The sequence below is a fragment of the Gossypium hirsutum genome, chromosome A05 (genome assembly GCF_007990345.1).
Source record: "Gossypium hirsutum isolate 1008001.06 chromosome A05, Gossypium_hirsutum_v2.1, whole genome shotgun sequence".
Classification (NCBI taxonomy): Eukaryota; Viridiplantae; Streptophyta; class Magnoliopsida; order Malvales; family Malvaceae; genus Gossypium; species Gossypium hirsutum.
In genome coordinates, this window is record NC_053428.1 from 80,134,565 (window position 1) to 80,145,248 (window position 10,684).

At 32.9% G+C, this 10,684-nt stretch overlaps 1 long non-coding RNA gene across 2 annotated transcripts; it reads right to left on the minus strand.

Annotated features, from left to right (window-relative positions):
- Positions 1 to 1,514: 1,514 nt before the first annotated feature.
- LOC107957319 (uncharacterized) lies at positions 1,515 to 9,183 on the minus strand. Of its 2 annotated transcripts, none has more exons than XR_001700407.2 (4): positions 8,993 to 9,178; positions 8,712 to 8,862; positions 8,507 to 8,618; positions 1,515 to 1,599 (listed from the first exon to the last, which is right to left on the minus strand). It is a non-coding gene; the product is annotated as an uncharacterized lncRNA (long non-coding RNA). The 2 variants fall into 2 exon arrangements; XR_005926730.1 differs by lacking the exon at positions 1,515 to 1,599 and adding an exon at positions 4,180 to 8,263 and having other exon boundaries at positions 8,364 to 8,618; positions 8,993 to 9,183.
- Between the last annotated feature and the right edge of the window lie 1,501 nt (positions 9,184 to 10,684).

The window sequence follows — 10,684 nt, forward strand, 5'->3', positions numbered from 1 at the left end:
TCTGACTTAAAATTTTTACGTGCAGGGGACACACGGCCATATCACATGCCTATGAGGCGATCCGAGTGTCACACACGGTCTAGACACACGCCTGTGTGTCTACCCGTGTGGACCTTATTGGGCTATTTTCCAAGCCTTAGGTCACCCTTTAATAACCATATCCACTTATAATTTTCAGTAACACTTGACACGGTCTAAATATACTCTTAAATGACCTTAGTATGCCTCATTGCATGTAAACCTCATCTCATTGGTTTTTATACATGCTAGGTCATCCCTTTTATATTAAGGATTTCCATGACTTGTAACTCAAATAAGCTTGGGTCGTTATCTTAACTCATTGCCAAATTGTGGCCTAATCACCCCATGTGATTTAGTCACATTACATGTGTTTAAATGTGATAACATATTTCATCCTCACTAGCACAACTAAACACAAGTATGCATAAAATTTATAGGTCATAACCTACATCAATATGAGCCAATTCCATGGCCACATACAAGTGAATATGTATACCTTTACAAGCCTTCGTAGTGGCTAATCAAATGACACATAACAAAATAACAAAAGCTCTATACATGTCATTGAACAAAATAAGAATATCTATATACCAAAGCTAGACAAGATGATAGTGTGTTGATTCTCCAACCGTCTCCCAATCTTCACGAGTCCATGAGCTCTATAAGACAGGGAAAAAGAGAAGGATAAGCATTTACATGCTTAGTAAGCCCGAACAACTAGAAAGTAAACTTATTGATTAATTAGCAAACAACCATATTAGGCAATAAAACCAACAAGCATGGAATGGTTTCCCTATCATATACACCCAATCAACAAGTTAGTCTCATAACAATGCACCATACAATTTGTCTTAGATGAGCTCATCATTCAACATTTTCATTTTTATATCTCATGTTAATCCCGTTGAGTTTCTCAGAAATCTCGATGGATTATCCATTTACCGTCAAGTCATAAGAGTGATCATCTCAAGTGCGCACTCCCGCGAGCCTCACATCATACGACGAGATTACCAGTTCAGGCTAAATCTCCCGTAATGTAAACTCATAGGGTGATGTCGGGATTACCAGTCCAGGCTAAATCCTTGTAACGATAAACACCCGTAATGAGCTCGAATCTGAATTACCAATCCAGGCTAAATTCAGACCCTGATTGGATTACCTATCCGGGCTAAATTCGTAATGCACACATATTCTTCGAGAGGCTCGATCACTAAATGAACACCCGTCCGGGCTAGATCTTTTTTATATTTGAGATCAAAAGATTACCCGTCTGGGCTAAATCCTTTTCTGAAACACATGCAGGATCTCAAGTCATGTAAGCCATGGTTTATCCATCAAATTTCTCTTTTTACTTCAACCAGGACATTTATCATCATGTCATTATTATTAACATATTTCATGGATTTTCATGTCATTATTATACCCAAATATCATGCATTCATAACACATGCAATTAGCCATATTAATATTACTTAAAAGTTATTCGAACTTACCTGGTACTCGTTTCGATTTTGCATCTCGGTTATTCTGAAACCTTTCATTTTCCTTGATTGACCTCTGAAATTTGTTCCTCGAGGTCTATAATAATAAAAATGAATCATTAATACCTCATATTATTCTTTTTGAGTCTAAATTTCACCCCAGACAAAATGATCATTTTTCCCCTAACCTTTCACATTATTTACAATTTAGTCCCTAGACTCGTATGATGAAATGCATGAATTTTCTACATTACCCAAGCCTAGCCAAATGTTCTTTCCTCTTATGGCAGCCCACATTTTTCCCTTATTTCACATTTCTACCACATATTTTGTAATGCCCCTAACCCGAATCCGTCACCGGAATAGAGTTACGGAACATTACCAGAGTTACCGATTCATTTATCAGATATTTCATTGATCCGATATCTTTTCTTTTCCACGTTCAAGTCTCGTATTCAAGTCATCCGGATCTTTATAAAGAAATTTGATCGTCATTTTCATTTATTTCATGTTATAATACATTCAACTAATGCTCTAAACAAAATTATCATTTTACCCCTAAACTTTTAATTAATGACGATTTCATCCTTAGGTTAAAATAAAATAAAATTATTGCAATTTAATCCTTATTTTCAGCCGTTATTCTCACACAAATTGATAACCACCAATGAATTCTATAAAATGTCAGAATTTTTCATAATTTCAACACTTTTCAATTTAATCCTTAAAACATATTTTTCCCTGATCTTGAGCTAAATTAATAATTTCATTCAATTTTGTAATTTAAATAATAAAATAATTCATTTCATGCAAATTGGTCATTTCTAACATTTTTTTTACAAAATTGCCCATAAAATTTTACTTTTATTCAATTTAGTCCATGAGTCTAAAACATACAAATTAGCCATGCTAGCTGAATATTCATACATATTTTCCTCCTCCTCTCCATTCCACATCCTTAATTTATATAACATGCAACAAGTAACATTATCAATAATTTCACTATTTACTTATGTATATTCAAAATTGTCCATTTGCATCATAATCACTAAATTATTTATATCTTAAGCTACAGAACTCGAAATTAAGATCCGCTAATTTTCCCTAAAACTAGACTTACTTATCTTATGACCATAAAATTTTCAAAATTTTTGATTTACCCAATAAGTACAGTTTATTCTTTAAAGTTTCTCCTGTTCTGCTGTCTGACAGTTCCGACCCTTCTTCACTAAGAATTAATTATCTCATCGTACGAGATTCAGATGATGTTCCCGCTTATTTTTATTGAAAATAGGCTCTTTAAGGATTTTAAACATATAAATTTAATCCCTTAATTATTTTTCTCCAATTTTTTATGATTTTCCAAAGTCAGAATAGGGGAACCAGAAATCATTCTGACATTGTCTCACAAAACTTATTATATCTCATGATTTACAATTCCATTGCTTACACCGTTTCTTCTATAAGAAACTAGACTCGATAAGATTTAATTTCATATTTTATTCATCCTCTAATTAAATTTCTACAATTTTTGGAGATTTTTCAAAGTTAAGACTATTGCTGCTGTCCAAAACTGTTTTAGTGCAAAATGTTGATTTTCATTTTGCCCCAAATTTCACAGTTCATACAATTCAGTCCTTACTTAATTAACCCCTCAATTAAACTAATTTTCTCAATTAATACTTTTCCTAGACATTATAAGTTATTTCATAACTATTGAAATTCAGAATTTCCACATAAAACTCTAACTTCAAACTCTTTTACAATTTAGGTCTTAAACATTCACTTTCTATTCAATTCTTTCAATAAAATCAGCATATAAACAATTTAAAGCTCTAATTCTATATCAAATCATCATATACTTCCAGCACATATTCATAGAAACTTTCAATTTCTTTCATAGAATCAAGAACTAATGAATTCAACAAATGGACCTAGTTGTAAAAGTCACAAAAACACAAAAATTTCAAGAAATAATCAAGAATTAAACTTACTTGCAGTAAAAATATGAAAAACCATCTTAAGGGAACTCTTCCATGGTGTTTTCGTTGATGAGAATGCAGAAAAATAAAGAGAAATCTAGATAATTCCACTTTAGTCCTAGCTTTATTAACTAAATTTTGCAATTTTTCAATTTTGCCCTTATTTTCTTGGTGATTTCATGCCCTTGCCGTCCAGCCCAAATAGACCTTGGGTCTATTTGCCTTTTAAATCCTCTTTCTTTTGTCATTTAAGCTATTTAATCATTTTTCACAATTTTGCATTTGATACAATTTAGTCCTTTTTGTTCAATTAGCTATCAGTACTTTAAAATTTCTTGACGAAACTTTAATACTAACTTATTAACAATCCATAAATATTTATAAAAATATTTATGGCTCGATTTAAAATTCTCGAGGTCTCGATACCTCGTTTTTAATTCTAATTATTTTAATATATATATTTTTTGTACATTTCATTATTTCAAAATTTTTCCTAACTTCACATTTAACTTATACTCACTAAATTAATAATATTTTTTACTCATTTGTCGGATTTAGTGATCTCGAATCACTGTTCCGACACCACTGAAAATTAAACTGTTACATATTTTACACCTTTTGCAAAAAGATCCTTTTAGGGGTTTTTCATGAAAATCACCTAGAAAAATATGTTTATCACACATCCAACTTTCATATTCCTCCATAAAAAATCAAACAATAAACATGTCACACATGGATCACTTTGCAAACATGAACCCTAACTCAAAATAGGGGTAGAAATAGACAGAGTAAGCTACCGGAATTTCAAAAATACGAGAACATTAAAAACAAGGCTAGGGAGCCCTTACTATTGAGCTTGAAAAATGAAAAAACCCTAACTATGGTGGCTCCCAAATTTTTGCAGCTAGGTGGAGAACATGAGCCGATTTTTGTCTTCATTTTCCCATTTTATTTCATTAATTAGCCAAATGACCAAAATACCTTTAAGCCCTTTCTTTGAAATTTTATCCATACATGCCCATTTTTGTTCAAAAATTTAAAAATTGGGCAAATTACTCTTTAAGAATCTAAGTTTTGTAATTTTTTCAATTTGGTCCTTATTTTCCAATTGGACACCTTACTCATAGAATTTCTTCATGAAACTTTAACGCTGCATATTTTCATATTCTAGACCTCATAATAATCATATAATAAATATTTGAACATCGAATTTGTGGTCTCAAAACCACTGTTCTGACTAGGCCTTATTTTGGGATGTTACAATTTGGGGCAAAATTTTAATAATGTCAATTCAATATTAGGCTTTTTTTTGGAAGGATCATCAAATTAAAGGGAGGCAAAAAAGGGGAGAGCTTCAAATGGGTTAAGTCAAAATGAAATGAAACATGATTTAGAAGAAAGCCCAATGGTAATGGAGATGGATAAAACTAACCTCATCCAAATAATATGATTTCTAATGTTTCTGTTTGGACAGATTTACTAGGAACTATTACTGAGCACTCTAATGCTTACAACCAATTAAGATCGACGGCTGCCAAGAGGCAAGTCGACTGGGAGCAATGATACTTTTAAGCTACAATGTCTGGGGTTTGGGGAACCCGCGGGCTATTCCGAAGCTTCAACACACGTTGAAGTTTTAGCATCCCCAACTTGTCTTCTTTATGTAGACTAAATTAAATAGCAAATAAATGGAAAGGTTTCATAAAAAATGAGGTTTTCAAAACAAAATTAATTTCAAGAAGATGGTAACGAGGTGGACTATGTTTAACATGGAATTGGAATTATATAATTGATGTTCGAAGTTATTCAATGAATCATATTGATGTGATAATACAGGAAGAGGGGGAGGCACTAAAGTATGGGGGTTTTATGAGGCTCGAGATGGTTATAATAGATTGGTAACTTGGGACTTGTTGCGATGGCTAGGAGAAACTCATGATTTACCTCGGTTAGTTTGTAGAGATTTTAATGAGATTTTGTATTCTTTTTAGAAATCAAGGGGAATGCCGAGAGAAGAGAGGAGCATAGAGGAATTCCATAAGGTGTTAGAGGAATGTCAACTTACGGATATTGGCTATTTAAGTACATGGTCACTTGGTAGAGGGGAAATTTACCGGAGATGAATACTAGAGAACGATTGGATAAGGGTGTGGCAAATGCTGAATGGATGGTGATGTTCACTAATTTTTCTATTTGACATTTACTCTATTCTTTTTTAGATCATTGTCCTCTTTTCATTGAAACAAATAAAATAGACAAAAGACAAAGGAAAAGAATATTCAGATTTAAGAATTGATGGGTTATGAAGGAATCTTGTGAAGAGGAAATGAGAAGAATATGAGAGAATGGCACAGGTGGGGTGTTGGAGAAATTAAAGATGTTAAAAATAGGATTACAAGAATAGGATACATAAAAAAAACAAAGGAGTGAGGCTGATAAGAAATCTTACTAAAAGGTTGGAGGATCTGAATAAGCTTGATAGAGACGGTGAGATAATGGCAGAATTGATTGATGTCAAAATACACCATCATATGAATATCAAAAAAGAAGAGATGTACTGGGAACAAAGGGCACTTACGAACTGCTAAGATTGGGTGATAAAAACACGTCTTTTTTCCTTAATTTTGATTCTCAATGAAGGAATATGAATCGTGTTCGTGGATTTTAGAATGAAGAAGGAGAATGACATCAGACATTCATGAGATGAAAAGAATTGTTACTGATTATTTTGCTAACCTTTTCACTACAACAGGTACTGGCAATGTGGATTACATTCTATCTGGAGTGGATATATGTATAATAGATAGCATGAATTAGATCCTAACTACTGTATACAGAAAGAATGAGGTTTATCTGGCTTTAAAAAATATGGGGCCAACGAAGGCATCAAGGGTAGAAGGTTTTCTGACTCTTTTCTTCCAAAAACTTTGGCACATTATTGGAAGGGAAGTTTGTACTTTTTGTCTTGAAATCCTTAATTTAGTTATTGGAATCTCTAAATGTTACAAATATTGTGCTAATTTCAAATATTAGTCGTCTTTCAAATTTAATGAATTTTCGCCCTATAAGCTTATGAATGATTTTGTACAAATGATCTAAAAAACGGTTGCCAATCATCTTTAAAAGGTGTTAGATCACTGCATTGATGAAACGCAGAGTGCATTTTTCCCAAGAAGATTAATAACGGACAATGTTCTTCTTGCATACGAGATTTTACATGCATTTAAGCAAAAAAGGGTAGGGAGGAGAGGTTTTATGACATTGAAACTGGATATGAGTATGGCTTATGATCGTGTTGAATAGACTTTTATAAGAGATATGATGTTATGCATGGATTTTGCAAACTCGTGGGTTTATTTCATAATCAAATGCATAAGTATTGTCTCATACTCAATTCTTGTGAACAGCGAAGAAGAATATGTTTTCAAATCGGTAAGAGGATTACGACAGAGGGACTCGTTGAGTCCCTATTTTTTCATCTCTAATGAGACTAGCAAAACATTATGGTTCATTAAACAGGGAAAAGGTATGTTGAAGAGGTCCTTAAATTTCTCATTTAATGTTTGTCGATGATTGTATTTTGTTCAAGGAAGCCATTGAAAGGGGGGCAAATACTATCAAGAATATACTTGAAGAATATAGAAGATGTTTTGGGCAGTGTGTCAATTATGAAAAAGCTAGATGTTTTGGGCAGTGTGTCAATTATGAAAAATGTACTATTTTTTATAGTACAAAAGCTCCAGTTTATGACAGAAATTTTGTTGTATGGATACTAAATGTTTGAGGGTTAAAAAATCTGGAGAAATATGTCTGATTGCCCAACATGATGGGAAGGGGAAAACAATGAGCTTTTCAAATATTGAAGGACCGTATGAAATCAGAAATTTATAGTTAGAGGAAAGGAGGTATTTATAAAAGTTGTTTTACAGGCCATCCCAACTTATTCAATGGCATGTTTTCTACTACCAAAATCCATTGGTGGAGAAATGGAAAGTATTATAGGGAAGTTTTTGTGGCAGAAAGGACACAAAAAGCATGGAATACACTAGTATGAGTGGATTCGATTATGTGACTTAAAGGAGAATGGGGGTTTGGGGTTTAGGAGTCTAACCAAGTTTAATTTAGCTTTGCATGCAAAACAAGGGTAATTTGAAAGCAAAATACTACCTTACTATTAATTTCTTAAAGGCAAGGTTTGGAAATATACCTTCCTACACCTAAAAAAGTGTATGGGCTGCAAAAAGACTTCACAAGGAGGGTATGTGTTGGAGAATGGGTACGGGGACAAAAATCTCGATGTCAGAAGATACGTGGGTGTTGGGCACTGAAAGCTAAAAAATCCAAAGTGATGTGAGCAATACTAACATCAATGTAGTAGCAGACTTAATTGATCCTATTTTGAGACGATGGAAAATGGAAACAATAAGGGATACCTACTGTGAGAGTGATGTGAACAGAATCCTCCAAATTACTTTAGCAATGTTTTTAGAAGAGGACTTCATGGTGTGGAGAGGTGAACCTTCAAGAGATTTTTCGTCCAAATTACTGTGAGAGTGATGGTACTTAATCGCTATTGCAATCTATTTGCCTATTCTACTTTTTACTAGAAATGATGGGCTTTGAATTTGCCTCAAAAAGTGAAAATCACATTTTGGAAAGCTACAAAAAATTATCTTCCTACTTTTAGTAATTTCCATTACAAGAGATTGGTGGACTCTGTGATTTGCCCGAGATGTACAGGTGGTGCAGAGACTATGGAGCATGTATTGCGTGATTGTTCTGTGGCAAGAGAGATTTGGCAACAATTTAATTTCATATGGCCATAGTCGATAACTAATTCAAAGTCGATAACTAATTCAAAGTTTATAGACTAGATTACCTGCAATTTTTTATCAGAACTCTACCAACCAGTGTCGAATTTTTTAATGTACAATGTGCGCCACATGGACCGAAAGAAATAGATAGGTGTATGAGGGCCAGAAAAAGATGAGGATTGCTACAACTGAGTTTATTAGAAGTTACCCTTAAAAGATTGATGGCCTGGAAAGAAAGGAAAATGACCATGGAAGGGGGTAAGAACGATGGAAAACGCCGGTAGTCCTATACACGAAGATTAATTTTGACGCTGCATATACTGAACAAGCCAAAAAGTCATTCACGAGTATTATTATATGAGATTTGAATGGTGAGGTGCCGGGAGCAAAGATACAGATCAACAGTAATATACCTACAGCTTTCACGACAGAAGCCATTGCATGTTTTCAAGCAACCAAAATGGGTTTGGATCTGAACCTTTCAATGGTAAAAATTGAGGGAGACTCGTTGTCGGTGATCAAAAAAATCAAAAATTGATTGGCAGATAAGTCATAAATTGGAGCCTACATGAAAGACATACGAAAATTCAGTGAGGATTACCAGAACTGTGTCTTCAAGCATGTTTCAAGAATAGCAAATAAAGGAGCCCATTTGCTAGCAATTGTAGGAATCAAAGAGGAACAATAAACTTACTTGGTTTTGAAGTGCCTGACAGTGTGAGGGTGATAATTGAAGAAGATCAGAAGTGGATACCTAAGACCACATGAAATGATGAAAAGGAAATGACGACTGAGAAGGGGAAGTATAGGGAAAGTCTTAATAGTGTCTGTTTGCCAAATAGCAATTAACTTTTTTTAGATATCTTTTGTTATTTTTACGATGCTTCTAGGGAAAGCTTGGTTTGCTAGGTTTTAACTTTTGTAACCGATACAATACCCAATCGTACTTATTAGGCTTAGGTTTATTCTTAATAAAATCCAACTAATATTTTTCAAAAAAAAAATTGTAATTATACAACTGATAAGGTGAAGGTTAAATGGTACGTGGTGTTCAAAACTCACTAAGTTCCTTCAAAATTTCCAATTTCATATTTATGTTTCAAGTAAGGCTATTTAAGAGAGTTGCTAAGAGGACAACACCAGGAATGCGCTAGAGATGCGATGTAAAAGGACACTATACATACAGTGAATATTTTAAAAAAATTGGCGTTTAGTAGGACTATGCCCTAAGAGTATGCCTTTTGTAATCGTATGTGTTGTAATAATTTGTAACAAGTACGATGTAAAATATATTAATTTTTAAATAGTTTTTATACATGCACAGATGGGGTGAAATTTATTAAATTTCATTCACCGAAGCTAGCAATTTTCAAGTTTGAGAAATCAGCAAACTTGCGACAACTTTTTAGATGGGATCCAAGCATTTCTGGGTTGAGATGTCTTTATAGAGTTCAAATATCTATCTCTTAGCTTTGAAACATGCTTTGAAACATACTTTGAATCGCTCTATTTTAAGTTCAGGAGCTCAAGTTATGACCATTTTAGTGAAGAATATGCAAGCAAAATTGCTAGACAGGATTATAACAGAAATTATGAGTTTCAGGGTTTTAATTCAAGTTTAAATCATATTGAGTTCAATTTTTAGGCTTAATTTTTATTATATATGAGCCTAATATTGTATTCATTAGGTTTTATTATTTATTTATTCTAAATTTTGGATATTGTTTAAGTATTTTAAGTTGTTTAGGAGTTTTATATTTATTAGTCAAACAAGAAAGTTTAGATTAAAACCACTTCTTATTTAGATTAATTAGAGTTTTATTTTGATGTACTTAACTAGCCTATATAAAGGCTTCTTCATTATTCATTAAGCAGACCATTTGGTTTTCATTAATAAAGTTTCAACGAGAGTTTGATTCTTTGTGCAAGATTTCTTTCTTGTGACTTTTTAGAAGTAGTTTTCTTCTCGATTTTCTTCAATGAGTCATTGGAATTCATTCTTCACCCTTCAATTTGCCAAGGATTATTTCTTAGAGGGTTGATTAGAGCCAATAATTGAGTATGTTGGGATTTATATCTTAAAAGATTCAGTTGGACATTTATCCTTCTATCTATAATATCCATCGATTTATTGTTTCATCTTTCAAAACCAAATGATACCAAATGATAAGGAATTGAAACGATGGAAGCGGATCATGATCGAATTCCAGTTGTTCGACTCAAAAAGGAAAGATTTGGATGTAACTTGAAAGGAAGAAACCAAATAAATTTAGAATATAACAAAGGAAATTAAAAAATAAGAAAAATTAAAAAAAACAATAAAGTATTCAAAATAATAACTAAATAGAGAAAGATAGCTTAAAGTAAAGTGAAAGATGGAATGATA